Source organism: Bubalus kerabau, chromosome 4, assembly GCF_029407905.1.
Source record: "Bubalus kerabau isolate K-KA32 ecotype Philippines breed swamp buffalo chromosome 4, PCC_UOA_SB_1v2, whole genome shotgun sequence".
Classification (NCBI taxonomy): domain Eukaryota; kingdom Metazoa; phylum Chordata; class Mammalia; order Artiodactyla; family Bovidae; genus Bubalus; species Bubalus kerabau.
This window is the reverse complement of record NC_073627.1, coordinates 77,898,254-77,918,055: the sequence shown is the minus strand read 5'-3', so window position 1 is coordinate 77,918,055 and position 19,802 is coordinate 77,898,254. Positions and strand designations below refer to the sequence as shown.

Below are 19,802 nucleotides of genomic sequence, written 5' to 3'. Positions count from 1 at the left end.
GAATAGGAAACCATTGTCAACATGTAACTATTCTATGTCAATATCCATATTAAATATTACTGATCTAGATATAGCAATTACAAAGAAGTTTTCAGGGTGAATGAAACTCAAGATCCAACCATATGTTAACTATAAGAAACCCACTTTAAATGTAGATACAGATAGGCCAAAAGTAATGTGATGGAGAATGATATACCATGTTAACATTAATAAATATTTGGACTAAATTAAAAAACAACTTAAAATTTATGGGATGCAGTGAAAGCAGTGCAGAGAACAAAATTCACAGCATTAAACACCTAAATAAGAAAAGAAGATGGAACGCTAATAATCCAAGCTTGTACTTTATGAAATTAAAGAAAAGTAAACTAAGTATCACTACAAACAAAGCTGGTAGAAGTGTTGGAATTCCAGTTGAGCTATTTCAAATCCTAAAAGATGATGCTGCGAAAGTGCTGCACTCAAAATGCCAGCAAATTCACAACACCCAGCAGTAGCCACAGGACTGGAAAAGGTCAGTTTTCATTCCAATCCCAAAGAAAGGCAATGCCAAAGAATGCTCAAACTACCGCACAATTGCACTCATGAGAGTAAAGTAATGCTCAAAATTCTCCAAGCCAGGCTTCAACAGTATGTGAACCATGAACTTCCAAATGTTCAAGCTGGTTTTAGAAAAGGCAGAGGAACCAGAGATCAAATTGCCAATATCTATCGGATTATCAAAAAAGCAAGAGAGTTCCAGAAAAACATCTACTTCTGCTTTATTGACTATGTAAGAGCCTTTGACTGTGTGGATCACAATAAACCGTGGAAAATTCTAAAAGAGATGGGAATACCAGACCACCTGACCTGCCTCTTGAGAAACCTATATGCAGGTCAGGAAGCAACAGAACTGGACATGGAACAACAGACTGGTTCCAAACAGAAAAGGAGTATGTCAAGGTTGTATATTGTCACCCTGCTTATAGAGTACATCATGAGAAACGCTGGGCTGGATGAAGCTCAAGCTGGAATCAAGATTGCCGGGGAAATATCAATAACCTTGGATATGCTGAAGACACCACCCTTAGGACAGAAAGTAAAGAACTAAAGAGCCTCTTGATTAATGTGAAAGAGGAGAGTGAAAATGTTGGCTTAAAGCTCAACATTCAGAACACTAAGATCTTGGCATCTGGTCCCATCACTTCATGGGAAATAGATGGGGAAACTGTGGAAACAGTGACAGAGTTTATTTTGGGGGGCTCCAAAATCACTGCAGATGCTGACTGCAGCCATGAAATTAAAAGAGGCTTGCTCCTTGGAAGAAAAGTTATGACCAACCTAGACAGTATATTAAAAAGTAGAGACATTACTTTGACAACAAAGGTTCGTTTAAGTCAAAGCTATGGTTTTTCCAGTAGTCATGTATGGATGTGAGACTTGGACTATAAAGAAAGCTGAGTGCAGAAGAATTGATGCTTTTGAACTATGGCACTGGAGAAGACTCCTGAGAGTCCCTTGAACTGCAAGGAGATCCAACCAGTGCATTCTAAAGGATATCAGTCCTGAGTGTTCATTGGAAGGGCTATTTTTGAAGGTGAAACTCCAATACTTTGGCCACCTGATGTGAAGAACTGACTCATGTGAAAAGACCCTGATGCTGAGAAAGATTGAATGCGGGAGGAAAAGGGGACAACAGATGATGAGACGGTTGGATGGCATCATCAACTCAATGGACACGAGTTTGAGTAAACTCCAGGAGTTGGTGATGGACAGGGAGGCTTGGCATGCTGCAGACCATGGGGTCCCAAAGAGTCGGACGTGATTGAGCAACTGAACTGAAGTTGCTAGAAGCAAATAATGTTGTTAAATCAAATCAGTGTTTGATATGTTTCAGATTTTTTTCTGAGACTACAAAATGCCAAAGTGAGGCACAGCAACAGAGTGAGGTATTTTCAGAAAACAGCAACACTAGTATGTATTAGAATCTATTGTTTGATATGTAAACATGATACGTGGTCAGCAAAACTTTTCACAGAAATTCGAATGGTGTCTTTGATTATATTTAATTGGCATAGTTCTGAAAGGAAGGTATAATCATTTCAGAGAAGAGAAAACTCAAGGTTCAGAGAGATTACATAACTTTTTCCAGGCCATTCAGCAGGTGGGAAAGGTAATGTCAGAATTTATTTCTTTATAATTTACTAGTATGAGCTCTTTCTACAGAATAACTTTACCACCATGTAAAGGTTTCTGTTGGCTGGTATTTTTTGTAGTTTATTCCTCCTACATAGATAGTTGGTAACATATAAATTAATCTTTGATGCAAAATATTCCTGTTTAGAGCTTAAAGCGATGAAGTTTCTGGCATAAAATTCTATCTTTAGTTCAATATTCCATTGTTTTTCTCATGCATGTCACTGAAATAATTCAGACATATCAATATATATTAAGTGCATTATTTTAGTCAGCATAGTTTCAAGTTGAATACCCTTAAATAACAATTTAAAGTAATTTTGTAAATGGACATTTAGGGCTAGATTACATATTTACATGAGTTTTGTTTATTATAAATTCAAGTTGCTGTTTCCAACTGAGTGCAAGCAGGATGGTTAACTATTTACCCAGAGGGAAAATGTCTCTTCCTCCCACTTCAACCATTAACACTGAGAAACACTCTTCTTTGTACAGAACTATGTTTGCCAAGAAAAGCCACTAGCCACACATGACTGCTGAATACTTAAAATGTGCATTGTTGACATAGCAATTTGTGGTGAAAAAAGTCATAGAAAGACAAATATTGTATATTTTCACTCATATGTAGAATCTAAAACATACAAAACAATGAATATCACAAACAGACTCAGATACAGTAAATTAGTGGTTAACTGTGGGGAGAGGTATGGAGGGGGAGGGCCAATATTGAGATAGGGGATTAAGAGGTAAAAACGTATGTATAAGATAAAAATATATAAGGATATTGCACAGCACAGGCAATAGAGCCACTATTTTATGATAACTTTAAATGGAGGACAATCTATTAAAAAATCTGAATCACTGTGTTGTACACCTGAAACTACTGTAATATTGTAAGTCAACTGTACTTTAATAATTAAAATGAAATGCATGATCACTACAAAATACACCCCAAATTCCAAAGGCCTAGTATGGAAACAATATCAATATTTTTACATCACTTACAATTGAAGTAATATTTTAGTAGACTGCTTAAATACATTATTGAAACTCATTGTCCTTAGATGTTCTACTTTTAATCTCTCAACTAGAATTTTCAAATTAAACACCTAACTCATATACATATAATGCTGAGGTACACAGTATGTTCCATGATATGTTCTAATAAATTCTTTTATACACACACCTCCTGTTCTCATATTATAACATTTATGCATAAACATGGTATCTTATATAATTCTTCCATCTTTGATAATATACATAGGTTTATTAAAAATTCAGTTTTAACTTTTTTACTTTAAGGACTGCTTCCAAACAAAAAAACCTGGTATTTTAAGTAATTTTCCTTGCTTACATTGTCCTGGAAAAAGTATTTAAGCTAAAAATTATATATATATATATTTTCATGAACTTAAAATTAGTTATGGTAACAAGTGATTGGCATGTTAAGAAGGAAAATCATTTCTGTTTCCCATTTCAAATATAAAGTAAAAGAAATCTAAAACACCCACAATGTAGTAAAGAAGGAATCACCAATTGTATTTTACATACTTTCTATTAATTTGCTCTTAACCTCATGGCATGAAATGTAAAATTTTATGATGCATATTTCTAAAGAACTGATCTTGAAAACAACCAAGCAAAATTCCAATTTGTTTCTACAACTGATTTTACTTGAAATAAACCAAGTGCCTATTGTAATGTTTATTAACTGAAAACTTTCTTTAAAGTACTGCACTTGAAATAACACAATTACTAGGTACTCTTTAATTGAAGTATGTTTCTGTACTTCAATTTAAAGTTATTTAAATTTAGCTTTTAAATTTTTTAAAAATTTTTAAAAATTTAATTCTAAATTTGACTAGAAAACATTCACTTTAAAGGAATATCTTTACAATCCTACACTTGGAAAAACTTTTGCTATTTCTGAAATCCTGCTCAGGATCCCGGTTTGGTCCATATCCAATTTTTATTATCTCAAAGCCCAATTATGTTGCTAACAACCCAAATTCAGCCTTTGCAAATTTTAATACTGCATCATAGGTCTAGCCAAAATAGAATTATTCATTTATATAGATAGCATGAGACCATTAACCCATATCTACTTTAAAAATCTTTCTGTCCTGTATGAAGATTACAACAGCTCTATGCAATCAAGTGAAAAGTACTGATATTGGTAATTAGTTGAACCGTATGATTGCTAGCTCACATTAACGACTACCCCTGTGTTCATATGATTTTCTGTTTACTATAGACTAAAATAGGGAAAAAAGAGAACACTGAATATTCTTCTAGCCAAAATGTTATTTTGTACTTTAAAAATAAATGTCAAGATATCCTGGGGCTACTAATCCACTTTTCATGAAAGAAAGTCAAGTTTATTTTTTTAACCATTGAATGTATCGAATTAGTAAAGTTTGTGGTATCAACAGACAGTCAACTTAATCATGTTCTTGGAAACCACTAGGATTAGTAATATATTTTTTATTTCCAAAGAACTAGTGATACGTAAGAAGTTTCACATTTATTTACAAATGCTTGGTCCAATCATGAACAAGTGGAAGAGACTTAAAAAGCATCACCATATTTTATAAACCTCATTTCAAACAAAACAAAATAAAAATGACCCGACAGAAGAAGGTAGTGGCATGAATAATGAACCAACTAGTACTGAATAGCCACTAATTTTGATTTCATTAAAGCTAATACGATGCCTTTTAAAGTGTTTTATTTCATACACAAAAAAAGAATGTTTTGTTTAGTCTAATGAAAGTTTCTTGAATGTTTTTTTGAAAATACAATTTTACATTAATATTGATGCCCTTTACTGGCTGCCCCTAAAATCTCATGCATAAATGCCAGAGAATTTGGAATTGAATTGCATCATTTTGCAGAGTGCACAGAGTTCAAAGCGATTTCTTTTCAAAGCCCTTCTCTGCCTCCTTGAAGTTCTTTCCAATTCTGATACTTCGGAGCTTCAATGCTTTCTTATAGCTGACCCCTTTTACATCAATTTTATATCATAAAAATTATCTATTACCTCACATCAGTCACAAATCTTCTACATATTGTTCCTATTTGTATCACTGTTATGTCCCATACTCCACAATAATATTTCATTCCACCCTCACAAATCAAATTCAAGCCTTTATGAGTCAGCTTGCCCTTTCCTTCATCTTTCAATTCTGCTCTCTTCTATAGTAAGTTAGGTGCCTGAACATTTCCAGCAATTTTCCTACTCTACAGCTTCCCTAACTATTATCAACAAAGAATCCTACAAATTTAAAGTAAGAAATCATATTTGCATATAAATATGAGTTAAAATATTCAAAATGAATTTGTAGTATCTGACCTCAAGCATTTGGTTTATTTGATAATATTGGTCAGTTAGTGGCAGTATTTTGCCTGACCAAATAATTAGTTACTTGGGTCACAATAAGATTTGGAGAAGGAAATGGCAACCCACTCCATATTCTTGCCTGGCAAATCCCATGGACAGAGAAGCCAGGTGAGCAGAGTCAAAAAGGACTGAGTGACTTCACTCACTCACTCAAGATTTGGTGACTATGAAGGTAGACTCAAGTGAAATTCATGACTATTACTATTATTTTTTTAAATGTATAAATTTACCACATAAAGCAGGAAAAGACCTTAGAACACAAACACTAATTCTCATCTGTTGTTCCAGTTACTTCTACAATACCTGCATCAGCTCTATGTCAAATATCTGCTTGAATACACCCACAGAAAGAGGCATGCAATACCTCTTCAGTCCATTTCAGACAGCTCCAATCTCTCACAAAATCCCTGATCATTCAAAGGCCTAGCACAACTAAAATTTTAAAAGAATGTCTTTTCTTCACTAGCCAGTCTCTTTATTCAGGAATATTAAAATAAATAACAAACCCCCCAAATGGCTTTTTTGAGTATTTAAAGTACAAAGCCTCTGGTCTGGGACTTCCCCAGTGATTTAGTGGTAAAGACTCTGCACTCTCAGCGTAGGGGGGCCAGGTTCAAACCCTGGTCAGGGAACTAGATCTCACACGCCAAAACTGAGAGTCTGCAAGCCGCAACCAAGACCCAGAACAGCCAAATAAACAAATATTTTAAAAATAACAACAATAAGTACAAAGCCTCTGGATATACACCACAAAGTTTTCTTTTTTTCTTTCTTTTTTTTTTTTTATTTTTTTTACGTCTACTTCTATAAATAGAGGGAAAGATCACCATGTCTTCAGGTAAGGTCACTTGATCTCAGGTTATAAGCATAGAAGAGACATGGGAGGAAAAAAATGGAGAGAGTTGCCATTCACTGTAGAAGTTGAGAGGGAGGCTCAGGCTGGGCAGACCTATGAACCAAGACGCTTTCTAATCTGCCTGTTCGCATATGAAAATACGCTCATGAGAAAGTTCCTAAAAGTTCATGTTTCCAGGTCCACCAGTAAGAAGCCTTGGAAGTCTCCATTCCATCCTAACAGGTAAAAAGCTGAACAACTTTTCTTAGCCGGTAAAAGAGAGGAGAATTCAGGGCAAACCGTTGCCCTCAAAATAAGAAAGGAGAAAACAAGGAGTTATAGCTTACCGGAGCAGATAACCACGAGTCGAAACTGCCGCAGAAGCCAATCCGCGTAGGAAAACCCGAAACTTAGTTCGCGAACTGCTGGACGCTAAGCGTCAACGAGAGAGTTAAAATAGTCCAGAGGAACTCAGTCATTTGAGGATCTGCACAATTTCCATAGAGTTGTCTCCCCGGAGCTCAGTGTCGACGAGAGAGTTAAAATAGTCCAGAGGAAGTCAGTCATTTGAGGATCCCCACAATTTCCAGAGAGTTGCCTCCCTGGAGCTCAAACAGGTCCTTGAGTGAAATCAGAGAAAAATCCCCTAATGCATCTCGTAGTGGGAGGGGAAATGTAACAGCCTTGAAATAGACCAGAGCACTCTGTTCTTAAGAAGAATGCCTTCAGGAGAAACTAATTAAGGCGAATCCAAACTTCTGGGATAGTTCCTAAATGAGCTGCTGCTGCTGCTGCTGAGTCGCTTCAGTCGTGTCTGACTCTGTGCGACCCCAAGAGACGGCAGCCCACCAGGCTCCCCCGTCCCTGGGATTCTCCAGGCAAGAATACTGGAGTGGGTTGCCATTTCCTTCTCCAATGCATGAAAGTGAAAAGTGAAAGGGAAGTAGCTCAGTTGTGTCCGACTCTTCGCGACCCCATGGACTACAGCCCGCCAGGTTCCTCCGTTCATGGGACTTTCCAGGCAAGAGTACTGGAGTGGGTTGCCATTGCCTTCTCCGGGGGCAGGGAAATACCAAACTCCAGTCAGCTGTAGCCTTTTACTTACGTGGGTGCTCAGTAGCTCACTCCTGTCCGACTCTTTGCGACCCTGTGGATTATCGCCAGCCAGACTCCTCCATCCATGGGATTTTCCAGGCAGGAATACTGGAGCGAGTTGCCATGCCCCACTCAGGGTTCGAATCTGTGTCCCCTGAATCTCCTGCATTGGCAGGCAGATTCTTTACCACTGAACCACCTGGGAAGCCCTAGCTTTCTACTTAGGAGAAGGGAAATACTGAATTCTGGCCATCCCATTTTAACTAAAGGAGAAACTAAGAACACATTAAATTTACCATCCAGAGGCATAGGCGTATTAAAAGATTGAAACCAAATCATAGAATGTGTCCCATTGCCCCTAACCTCAACACCACATTACTAAAGCAGTGTTTCCAGCAGTTCATTTTACCCATAGATCATGTCTGACTATAAAGATGAAGTTACAAAGCACAGTGAAAGGCTAAAAGTACAATTTGAAGACACAAACCAAGCATCTGTACCAGAGTCAGATACAACAGAGATATTGGAATTATCAGACCAGAATTTTAAAAACTGTGATGAACATGCTAAGGGCTCTAATAGGTAAAGTAGATTGCGTGCAAGAACAGATGAGCGATGTAACCCAGAGAGAGGGAAATTCTAAAGAAATAAAAGGAAATGGTAGAGCTCAAAGGCACCATTACAGCAATGAGGAATTTGGAAGAAATACTTTGATGGGCTTATTAGTAGACTAGACACAGCTGAGGAAAGAATCTCTGAGCTCCAGGATATATCAATAGAAACTTCCAAATTGAAGGAGTTTGCTGCTAATAAGGATGCCTTACAAAATATGTTAAAAGACAATCTTTGGAGACAGGGAAATAGCTCAGACTCTGATCTACACGAAGTATAGAAAAGCTTCAAAGAATAAATAAGTGAGGGTAAAATAAAACAGTGGATTTTCTTATTCATAATTGGACAGATTATTCAAAGGAATAAAAGCAACAATGTATTTAATTCTCCACAATATATATCATATATTATTGTATCTGATTACAGTAGCTTTATAGTAAATTTCGAAGTTGGCTAATTTGAGTCCTCCGACTCCATTCTGTACTTTCTTCTGTGATGGCTATTCTGGGCCTTCTACCTCGCTATATAAACTTTAGAGTTAGATCATCAAGACGAACTATAATGTAAAATTTGAGCTTTGGGTGATCCTAATATGCCAATACAAGTTCATCCGTTATAACAAATGGACCATCTGTATGGATGTGAGAGTTGGACCATAAAGAAAGCTGAGCTCCAAAGAATTGATGCTTTTGAACTGTGGTGTTGGAGAAGATTCTTGAGAGTCCCTTGGACTGCAAGGAGATCCAACCAGTCCATCCTAAAGGAGATCAGTCGTGGGTGTTCATTGGAAGGACTGATGTTGAAGCTGAAACTCCAATACTTTGGCCACCTGATGTGAAGAGCTGACTCATTTGAAAAGACCCTGATGCTGGGAAGGATTGGGGGCAGGAGGGGGAGGGGATGACAGAGGATGAGATGCCTGGATGGCATCACCAACTCAATGGACGTGGGTTTGGGTGACTCCGGGAGTTGGTGAGGGACAGGGAGGCCTGGCATGCTGCGGTTCATGGGGTCTCAAAGAGTCAGACACGACTGAGCAACTGAACTGAACCGACCTGAGTGAGAGATGTTGATAATGAAAAAGGCTCTACATCCATGGTGGTTGAGCACATAAGGGAAATCTCTACACCATCCATTCTCTAGGAACCTAAAACTGGTTTAAATAAATGAAGTCCCTGAAAAAAAGTGATTTAAGTTAAATTGATGCTGTTAGGGTGGGCCCTAATCCAATCTGACCGGAGACCTTCTAAGAAGAAATCTGAACACAGAGGAGATACCGGGATAAAGACACAGAGGAGAGATTACATGAAGGCAAAAGGCAAAGACAACCATCTTCAAACTATCTGCTGACACCTTGATCTTAGATCTAGCCTCCAAAACTGTAAGAAAAATAAATTCCCTCTTTAAACTACCCAGTCTGAGATATTCTGTTTTGGCAGCCATAGCAAAACAATACAAAACCCAAGAATTATGGTATGATGAAAATAACACTTTATTTTTGCAGTCCTCTTCCAAACACTGATAATCATAGTACAGTTATGAGAAAAAAATATCAGGAAATTTCCACTCAACATAAATACTATAAACTATCTGGCCAGTGATCCTAAAAATTATGAAGATCATCAAGAAAAGAAAAGCCTGTGAAATTTCACAGCCAACACAAGCCCAAGGAAATGGAAATAAATTTATTCTGGGTGTGATTCAAGAACATCAAAGAGGATCTTAGATTAAAAAACAGTCTATGGGAATATGAATAAACATGGATTTAATTAATAAATGTATCAATGTTGGTTCACCAGCTGTAACAGTATTGGTTCACCAGCTGTAGCAAATGTACCATACAAATATAGATGTCTATAATAGAGAAAATATGGTGCAGAGTATATGAGAACTCTTTATGCTATGTTCAGAATTGTTTTTGCAAATCTAAAACCATTCTAAAATAAAAATTTTATTTAAAAAGAAGCCATAAGCTGAGGCACTGCGAGCACATGCCAGTGTTATTTGTTTGCAGCATCCCTCCCTCCCTCCCCACAGCGTGACTGAACAAGGGAGCCTAAAAAAAAAAATAAGTGTCCTCCACCATCCCCTTTGTGTCAGGGCGGAAACCAGACACTGAAGAGACCAGCAAAGAAGAAGAAATAACAGAGGGAACCGCCTTGGAAGCTACAGGCAATAGATTTAAACCCTGTGGTTAGTACCGACTACATAGGAAGGGGCCTATAGATCTTGAGAAATATAAGTCGGACCAAGGAAATAGCCAAAAATGAACTGAACCCACAATACTCACAACAAAACCAGAGAAAGTCCTAGATATATTTTTACTATTTTTACGATCATTCTTTCTTTCTTTTTTTTCTTTTAATGTTTTTAAAAAATTTTAAGTCCTCTATTATTCCTTTAATTTTCACTTTTATAACCTATTTGAAAAAAAAATAAAACCCTATTTTTTTAAAGCAAACTTCATATATACATTTTTTATAATTTTTTGACTTTTTTTTTTCTTCTTCTTTTCTTTAACATTGTATTTTTGAAATTCCAAACTTTACTCTAGATTTTTAATTATAGCTTTTTGGTATTTGTTATCAATTTTGTACCTATAGTTTTTTTTATAATTTCTGTGACTTTTTTTTTCTCTGTTTCTTTCTCTTCTTCTTTTATATAACATTGTATATCTGAAATTCCAAACTCTACTCTAGATTTTTAATTTATGCTTTTTGGTATTTGTTATCAATTTTGTACCTATATTTTCTTCATAATTTTCGCAACCTTGTTTGTTTTTGTTTGTTCGTTTTTTCTCTCTTTCTTTTCCTTCTTCTTTTCTTTAACATCGTATTTTTGCAATTCCAAACTCTACTCTGGATTTTTAATTTTTGCTTTTATGTATTTGTTACCAATTTTGTACCTTTAAGAACCCAATCTTCAGTACCCATTTTTCACTAGGGAGCGAGACTACTGGCTTGACTGCTCCCTCTCCCTTTGGACTCTCCTTTTTTTCCACCAGGTCTCCTCCCTAACCCCTCTCTACTCCACCCAACTCTGTGAATTTCTGTGTGTTCCAGATGGTGGAGAACACTTAGGGAACTGATTACTGGCTGGATCTGTCTCCCTCCTTTTCATTCCCCACTTTTATCCTCCTGGCCACCTCTGTCTCCTTCCTCCTTCTTCTCTTCTCTGTATAACTCCGTGAACATCTCTGAGTGGTCCAGGTGTGGAGTGCACATAAGGAAGCGATTACTGGCTAGCCCACTCTCTCCTCTATTGATTCCACTTCATCTCATTCGGGTCACCTCTAACTCCCTCCTCCCTCTTCTCTTCTCCATGTAATGCTGTGAACCTCTCTGGGTGACCCTCACGGTAGAAAAACTTTTTATCTTTAACGTAGATGTTTTATCAATGGTGCTGTATAGAAGGAGAAGTTTTGAGACTACTGTAAAAATAAGACCGATAACTGGAAGCAGGAGGCTTAAGTCCAAACCCTGACTCCAGGGAACTCATGACTCCAAGGAACGTTAATTGACAGGAGCTCATCAAACACCTCCATACCTACACTGAAACCAAGCACCACACAAGGGCCAACAAGTTCCAGGGCAAGACATACCAAGCAAATTCTCCAGCAACAAAGGAACACAGCCCTGAGCTCCAAGATACAGGCTGCCCAAAGTCACCCCAAAACCATAGACATCTCATAACTCATTACTGGACACTTCATTGCACTCCAGAGAGAAGAAATACAGCTCCACCCACCAGAACACCAACACAAGCTTCCCTAACCAGTAAACCTTGACAAGCCACCTGTACAAACCCACACACAGCGAGGAAATGCCACAATAAAGAGAACTCCACAAACTGCCAGAATACAGAAAGGACACCCCAAACTCAGCAATTTAAACAAGATGAAGAGACAGAGGAATACCCAGCAGATAAAGGAACAGGATATATGCTCACCAAACCAAACCAAAGAGGAAGAGATAGGGAATCTACCTGATAAAGAATTCCGAATAATGATAGTGAAATTGATCCAAAATCTTGAAATCAAAATGGAATCACAGATAAATAGCCTGGAGACAAGGATTGAGAAAATGCAAGAAAGGTTTAACAAGGACCTAGAAAAAATAAAAAGGAGTCAATATATAATGAATAATGCAATAAATGAAATTAAAAACACTCTGGAGACAACAAATAGTAGAATAACAGAGGCAGAAGATAGGATTAGTGAATTAGAAGATAGAATGGTAGAAATAAATGAATCAGAGAGGATAAAAGAAAAACGAATTAAAAGAAATGAGGACAATCTCAGAGACCTCCAGGACAATATTAAACGCTACAACATTCGAATCATAGGGGTCCCAGAAGAAGAAGACAAAAAGAAAGACCATGAGAAAATACTTGAGGAGATAATAATTGAAAACTTCCCTAAAATGGGGAAGGAAATAATCACTCAAATCCAAGAAACCCAGAGAGTCCCAAACAGGATAAACCCAAGGCAAAACACCCCAAGACGCATATTAATCAAATTAACAAAGATCAAACACAAAGAACAAATATTAAAAGCAGCAAGGGAAAAACAACAAATAACACACAAGGGAATACCCATAAGGATAACAGCTGATCTTTCAATAGAAACTCGTCAAGCCAGGAGGGAATGGCAAGACATACTTAAAGTGAGGAAAGAAAATAACCTACAACCCAGATTATTGTACCCAGCAAGGATCTCATTCAAGTATGAAGGAGAAATCAAAAGCTTTTCAGACAAGCAAAAGCTGAGAGAATTCTGAACCACCAAACCAGCTCTCCAACAAATACTAAAGGATATTCTCTAGACAGGAAACACAAAAATGGTGTATAAATTCGAACCCAAAACAATAAAGTAAATGGCAATGGGATCATACTTATCAGTAATTACCTTAAACGTAAATGGGTTGACTGCCCCAACCAAAACACAAAGACTGGCTGAAAGGATACAAAAACAAGACCCCTACATATGTTGTCTACAAGAGACCCACCTCAAAACAGGGGACACATACAGACTGAAAGTGAAGGGCTGGAAAAAGATTTTCCATGCGAATAGGGACCAAAAGAAAGCAGGAGTAGCAGATAAAATAGACTTTAAAACAAAGTCTGTGAAAAGAGACAAAGATGGTCACTACATAATGATCAAAGGATGATTCCAAGAAGAAGATATAACAATTATAAATATATATGCACCCAACACAGGAGCACCGCAATATGTAAGACAAATGCTAACAAGTATGAAAGGGGAAATTAACAATAACACAATAATAGTGGGAGACTTTAATAGCCCATTCACACCTATGGATATATCAACTAAACAGAAAATTAACAAGGAAACACAAACTTTAAACGATACAATAGATCAGTTAGACCTAATTGATATCTATAGGACATTTCATCTCAAAAAAATGAATTTCACATTTTTCTGAAGTGCACATGGAACCTTCTCCAGGATAGATCACATCCTGGGCCATAAATCTAGCCTTGGTAAATTCAAAAAAATAGAAATCATTCCAAGCATCTTTTCTGACCACAATGCAGTAAGGTTAGATCTCAATTACAGGAGAAAAACTATTAAAAATTCCAACATATGGAGGCTGAACAAAACACTGCTGAATAACCAACAAATCACAGGTGAAATCAAAAAAGAAATCAAAATTTGCATACAAACGAATGAAAATGAAAACACAACAACCCAAAACCTGTGGGACACAGGAAACGCAGTCCTAAGGGGAAAGTTCATAGCAATACAGGCATACCTCAAGAAACAAGAAAAAAGTCAAATAAATAACCTAACCCTACACCTAAAGCAACTAGAAAAGAAAGAAATGAAGAACCCCAGGGTTAGTAGAAGGAAAGAAATCTTAAAAATTAGGGCAGAAATAAATGCAAAAGAAACAAAAGAGACCATAGCAAAAATCAACAAAGCCAAAAGCTGGTTCTTTGAAAGGATAAATAAAATTGGCAAATCATTAGCCAGACTCATCAAGAAACAAAGGGAGAAAAATCAAATCAATAAAATTAGGAATGAAAATGGAGAGATCACAACAGACAACACAGAAATACAAAGGATCATAAGAGACTACTATCAGCAATTATATGCCAATAAAATGGACAACGTGGAAGAAATGGACAAATTCTTAGAAAAGTACAACTTTCCAAAACTGGACCAGGAAGAAATAGAAAATATTAACAGACCCATCACAAGCACAGAAATTGAAACTGTAATCAGAAATCTTCCAGCAGACAAAAGCCCAAGTCCAGACGGCTTCACAGCTGAATTCTACCAAAAATTTAGAGAAGAGCTAACACCTATCCTGCTCAAACTCTTCCAGAAAATTGCAGAGGAAGGTAAACTTCCAAACTCATTCTATGAGGCCACCATCACCCTAATACCAAAACCTGACAAAGATGCCACAAAAAAAGAAAACTACAGGCCAATATCACTGATGAACATAGATGCAAAAATCCTTAACAAAATTCTAGCAATCAGAATCCAACAGCACATCAAAAAGATCATACACCATGACCAAGTGGGCTTTATCCCAGGGATGCAAGGATTCTTCAATATCTGCAAATCAATCAATGTAATACACCACAGTAACAAATTGAAAAATAAAAACCATATGATTATCTCAATAGATGCAGAGAAAGCCTTTGACAAAATTCAACATCCATTTATGATCAAAACTCTCCAGAAAGCAGGAATAGAAGGAACATATCTCAACATAAAAAAAGCTATATATGACAAACCCACAGCAAACATTATCCTCAATGGTGAAAAATTGAAAGCATTTCCCCTAAAGTCAGGAACAAGACAAGGGTGCCCACTTTCACCATTACTATTCAACATAGTTTTGGAAGTTTTGGCCACAGCAATCAGAGCAGAAATAGAAATAAAAGGAATCCAAATAGGAAAAGAAGTAAAACTCTCACTATTTGCAGATGACATGATCCTCTGCATAGAAAACCCTAAAGACTCCACCAGAAAATTACTAGAACTGATCAATGATTATAGTAAAGTTGCAGGATATAAAATCAACACACAGAAATCCCTTACATTCCTATACACTAATAATGAGAAAACAGAAAGAGACATTAAGGAAACAATTCCATTCACCATTGCAATGGAAATAATAAAATACTTAGGAATATATCTATCTAAAGAAACTAAAGACCTATATATAGACAACTATAAAACACTGGTGAAAGAAATCAAAGAGGACACTAATAGATGAAAAATATACCGTGTTCATGGATTGGAAGAATCAATATAGTGAAAATGAGTATACTACCCAAAGCAATTTATAGATTCAATGCAATCCCTATCAAGCTACCTACGGTATTCTTCACAGAGCTAGAACAAATAATTTCACAATTTGTATGGAAATACAAAAAACCTCAAATAGCCAAAGCTATCTTGAGGAAGAAGGATGGAACTGGAGGAATCAACCTACCTGACTTCAGGCTCTACTACAAAGCCACAGTTATCAAGACAGTATAGTATTGGCACAAAGACAGAAATATAGATCAGTGGAACAAAATAGAAAGCCCAGAGATAAATCCACGCATATATGGACACCTTATCTTTGACAAAGGAGGCAAGAATATACAATGGATTAAAGACAATCTCTTTAACAAGTGGTGCTGGGAAAACTGGTCAACCGCTTGTAAAAGAATGAAACTAGAACATTTTCTAACACCATATACAAAAATAAACACAAAATGGATTAAAGATCTAAACGTAAGACCAGAAACTATAAAACTTCTAGAGGAGATCTCCGACATACATCACAGCAAGATCCTCTATGACCCACCTCCCAGAATATTGGAAATAAAAGCAAAAATAAACAAATGGGACCTAATTAAACTTAAAAGCTTCTGCACAACTAAGGAAACTATTAGGAAGGTGGAAGGCAGCCTTCAGAATGGGAGAATATAATAGCAAATGAAGCAACTGACAACTAATCTCAAAAATATACAAGCAACTCGTACAGCTCAACTCCAGAAAAATAAATGACCCAATCAAAAAATGGGCCAAAGAACTAAATAGACAGTTCTCCAAAGAAGACATACAGATGGCTAACAAACACATGAAAAGATGTTCAACATCACTCATTATCAGAGAAATGCAAATCAAAACCACTATGAGGTACCATTTCATGCCAGTCACAATGGCTGCGATCCAAAAGCCTACAAGCAATAAATGCTGGAGAGGGTGTGGAGAAAAGGGAACCCTCTTACACTGTTGGTGGGAATGCAAACTAGTACAGCCACTATGGAGAGCAGTGTGGAGATTCCTTAAAAAACTGGAAATAGAACTGCCTTATGATCCAGCAATCCCACTGCTGGGCATACACACTGAGGAAACCAGAAGGGAAAGAGACACGTGTACCCCAATGTTCATTGCAGCACTGTTTATAATAGGCAGGACATGGAAGCAACCTAGATGTCCATCAGCAGATGAATGGATAAGAAAGCAGTGGTACATATACACAATGGAGTATTACTCAGCCATTAAAAAGAATACATTTGAATCAGTTCTAATGAGGTGGATGAAACTGGAACCTATTATACAGAATGAAGTAAGCCTGAAAGAAAAACACCAATACAGTATACTAACGCATATATATGGAATTTAGAAAGATGGTAACAATACCCCTGTGTACGAGACAGCAAAAGAGACACTGATGAATAGAACAGTCTTATGGACTCTGTGAGAGAGGGAGAGGGCGGGAAGACTTGGGAGAATGGCATTGAAACATGTATAATATCATGTATGAAACGAGTTGCCAGTCCAGGTTCGATGCACGATACTGGATGCTTGGGGCTGGTGCACTGGGAGGACCCAGAGGGAGGGTATGGGGAGGGAGGAGGGAGGAGGGTTCAGGATGGGGAACACATGTATACCTGTGGTGGATTCATTTTGATATTTGGCAAAACTAATACAATATTGTAAAGTTTAAAAATAAAATTAAAAAAAAAGAACAAAAACTGTCAAACAAACAAACAAACAAAAAGAAGCCACAAGGACTGGTATAAATAGTCTGATCAGATGAAGCATCCAAATACAAAAAATGAAACATGATTGATTCATGAATTGAAAAGAAGCTCTAAAACACAGGGTTTTAGGTTTTTTTTTTTTTTTTTTTTTTTTTTTTAATTAAAAAGGTGAAATATAAATACAGTTCCTAGAGCAAATGACATTTTTCATGATGGTGTGATCACTCACCTAAAGCCAGACATCCTGGAATGTGAAGTCAAGAGGGCCTTAGAAAGCATCACTATGAACAAAGCTAGTGGAGGTGATGGAATTCCAGTTGAGCTATTTCAAATCCTAAAAGATGATGCTATGAAAGTGCTGCACTCAATAGGCCAGCAAATTTGGAAAACTCAGCAGTGGCCGCAGGACTGGAAAAGGTCCGTTTTCATTCCAATCCCAAAGAAAGGCAATGCCAAGAATGTTCAAACTACCGCACAATTGCACTCATCTCACACGCTAGTACAGTGATGCTTAAAATTCCCAAGCCAGGCTTCAGCGATGTGTGAACCATGAAATTCCTGATGTTCAAGCTGGTTTTATAAAAGGCAGAGGAACCAGAGATCAAATTGCCAACATCTATCGGATCATCAAAAAAAAAGCAAGAGAGTTCCAGAAAAACATCTACTTCTGCTTTATTGACTATGCAAGAGCCTTTGACTGTATGGATCATAATAAACTGTGGAAAATTCTGAAAGAGATGGGAATACCAGACCACCTGACCTGCCTCTTGAGAAACCTATATGCAGGTCAGGAAGCAACAGAACTGGACATGGAACAACAGACTGGTTCCAAATAGGAAAAGGAGTACATCAAGGCTGTATATTGTCAACCTGCTTATTTAACTTATATGCAGAGTACATCATGAGAAACGCTGGGCTGGAGAAAGCACTAGCTAGAATCAAGACTGCCAGGAGAAATATCAATAACCTCAGACACGCAGATGACACCACCCTTATGGCAGAAAGTGAAGAACTAAAGAGCCTCTTGATGAAGGTGAAAGAGGAGAGTGAAAAAGTTGGCTTAAAGCTCAACATTCAGAAAATGAAGATCATGGCATTTGGTCCCATCACTTCATGGCAATTAGATGGGGAAACAGTGGAAACAGCGGCTGACTTTATTTTTCTGGGCTCCAAAATCACTGCAGATGGTGCTTGTAGCCATTAAACTAAAAGATGCTTACTCCTTGGAAGGAAAGTTATGACCAACCTAGATAGCATATTAAAAAGCAGAGACATTATTTTGTCAACAAAGCTCCATCTATGAAGGCTATGTTTTTTCCAGTGATCATGTATGGATGTGAGAGTTGGACTGTAAAGAAAGCTGAGCACTGAAGAATTGATGCTTTTGAAATGTGGTGTTGGAGAAGACTCTTGAGAGTCCCTTGGACTGCAAGGAGATCCAACCAGTCCATTCTGAAGGAGATCAGTCCTGGGTATTCTTTGGAAGGACTGATGTTGAAGCTGAAACTCCAACACTTTGGCCACCTCATGTGAAGAGTTGACTCATTGGAAAAGTCTCTGATGCTGGGAGGGATTGGGGGCAGGAGGAGAAGGGGATGACAGAGGATGAGATGGCTGGATGGCATCACCGACTCAATGGACATGGGTTTGGGTAAACTCTGGCAGTTGGTGATGGACAGTCTGCAGGTATGCTGCAGCCATGGGGTTGCAAAGAGTCGTACATGACTGAGTGACTGAACTGAACTGAACTAATTTTTCCTAAGGTGAGAAGAGGACAATGTAGAAGATATATTTATGTGATTATAAAGAGGAATACCCTTATTAGAATATGCACATTGCAGTATTTAGGGCAAAAATAATATGATGCCTCTGACTTTCAAATGGTTTGAAAATATTTTCAAGAACATATACTGAATTATATGTATATACTAAAATGTAAACAATTGCTAAATCTGGGTGAAGAATAAATCAGTATTTGCTGTACTATTCTTGGAGATTTCCTATGGATTACAAAACAACTTTTTTTTTTAATTCAAGCAGGTTGATACTGAAAAGTTTAGGATCCTTCAGCATTCTTTTTAACTAAATGATATTATGTGTTCATGACCAAATAAAGGTTAAGACTCCATATTTACATTATTTAAGTAACATGGTTATGTAATTATACCTACACTTAAGTCTCTATGGCTCCCCTCTACGAAGCAGGCAAGGTGTCTGTTATCCACAGTGTCCTAGTTGAAGATACAACACTGAATAATTTAATTTAATGTTCCTTGTATATTTGAAAGACTTCTCTAAACAAACATTAGAGCAACTGGGATCTACTCTGGGGATCTGGGTAGTGGGAATTTGGCACTGGAAGAAGATGGTGTTATCTTCCCTGCTTTCTTTGTGTGTGGTAAAAACAGTTTGCAAAACCAAGTTCTAAATAAGCATATTTATCATTTATGGAATAGCCTCCCTTCTGACTTCATTTGTTTCATAAGCCCTTGCTATATATTATTTTCATTTTCAATAAAGGGAAATGGAAGCTTCAAATTATCTTTAAATTTATTGCTCTGTAGAGATTGTTTCTAGTCATTTTAGAAATGTTCATATGAAAATTCATTGTTATTTAAATAACAGTATAATAATAGAGAGACTCTGTTTTAGTTCCAAGTACCCAGG

The 19,802-nt window shown here is 37.1% G+C and overlaps 1 long non-coding RNA gene across 5 annotated transcripts in view; it reads right to left on the bottom strand.

Moving 5' to 3' along the window:
- Positions 1 to 7,505, bottom strand: part of LOC129649873 (uncharacterized) — a 181,900-nt gene extending 174,395 nt beyond the window's left edge. Inside the window, exon 1 of one of the 5 annotated variants that reach the window (XR_008713336.1) lies at positions 6,758 to 7,505. This is a non-coding gene — a long non-coding RNA (uncharacterized LOC129649873). The remainder of the gene's footprint in view (positions 1 to 6,757) is intronic. The other 4 variants (XR_008713340.1, XR_008713339.1, XR_008713338.1 and 1 more) reach the window with 4 other exon arrangements.
- Between the last annotated feature and the right edge of the window lie 12,297 nt (positions 7,506 to 19,802).